General features: G+C 57.4%; 1 pseudogene; it reads left to right on the forward strand.

Moving 5' to 3' along the window:
- The first annotated feature begins 637 nt into the window (after positions 1-637).
- Positions 638-765, forward strand: LOC137505813 (U2 spliceosomal RNA; annotated as a pseudogene).
- The last annotated feature ends 639 nt before the right edge of the window (positions 766-1,404 follow it).

Consider the following 1,404-nt stretch of genomic DNA (forward strand, 5'->3'; position numbering starts at 1 on the left):
GGAGACTGACAGGCATCAGGCTTGACAGGAAACTGGACAGGATCCTTGGGCTGAGCAGGAGACTGGAGAGGATCATCAGGCTGAGCAGGAGAATTACAGGCATCATCAGGCTTGACAGGAAACTGGACAGGGTCCTCAGGCCGGGCAGGAGACTGGAGAGGATCATCAGGCTGAGCCGGAGACTGGCAGACATCAGGCTGAGCAGGAGACTGGACAGGATCATCAGGCTGAGAAGGAGACTGGACAGGATCATCAGGCTGAGCAGGAGACTGGACAGGATCATCAGGCTGAGCAGGAGACTGGACAGGATCATCAGGCTGAGCAGGAGACTGAACAGGATCATCAGGCTGAGCAGGAGACTGGACAGGATCATCAGGCTGAGCAGGAGACTGGACAGGATCATCAGGCTGAGCAGGAGACTGGACAGGATCATCAGGCTGAGCAGGAGACTGGACACCATCAGGCTGAGCAGGAGACTGGACACCATCAGGCAGAGCAGGAGACTGGACACCATCAGGCAGAGCAGGAGACTGGACATCATCAGGCAGAGCAGGAGACTGGACATCATCAGGTAGAGCAGGAGACTGGACATCATCAGGTAGAGCAGGAGACTGGACACCATCAGGCAGAGCAGGAGATTGCTTCTCGGCCTTTTGGCTAAGATCAAGTGTAGTATCTGTCCTTATCAGAGCTGCAGCTTGGGCCGGTGTCCCCTGTGGGAAGAGTTTGTCCTTTTAAGGACAACCCCAGGTGGAACGAACACCAGCGAGAGACCGCCGAGGACATCCCAGACGACGAACTCCAAGACCAGAAGATCATCCTGCAAGTCGCAAGCAAGCTGAGGATCTCCAGGAACTCGACGAGGAACTTCAGAGACTCTGCAAGCTTCAGACAAGCAGGAGTACTTTGCAGCTCGGAATCGAACGGGGGAAGAATCGGATCCTCGCCAGAGAGAATAGACGCCATGAAGGTTCTTCTGGGAACGAGGAGCTACATGACCGTCGGACAGAAGAAGAAGAGGCCCGGATAGAAGCCTGGTCAAGGGAGGAAGGACGCCGCTGCGGCCCCGAGACCAGGACCCTCCCCCGCACCTCAGGGAGTGGCCGCCTCACCCTCTGCCACCCCAGAGGATGTGGCCCAGCAGTCCCACCCCCGGCCCAGGCAGGCCCGCCCAGGACCACCTGCCCTGGAGCCGTGGATGAAGACCACGGTGGTCCTCCAGCTGAAGGAAGTAGAAGGTAGAGTGCCGGACATGACCCCAGAGGTGTTCGGGAAGAAGATGATCCTGGAGCAGGGGTTCGCAAAGGCAGAAACCCTCTCTATCCAGAACTTCGTCTCAGGTATTTTCTGTCACCTTTGTTTCCTTGCAGGTATGCAGGCGGTACTGGGAGATGGTCTCGGCGG

The sequence above is a fragment of the Hyperolius riggenbachi genome, chromosome 4 (genome assembly GCF_040937935.1).
Source record: "Hyperolius riggenbachi isolate aHypRig1 chromosome 4, aHypRig1.pri, whole genome shotgun sequence".
Lineage (NCBI taxonomy): Eukaryota > Metazoa > Chordata > Amphibia > Anura > Hyperoliidae > Hyperolius > Hyperolius riggenbachi.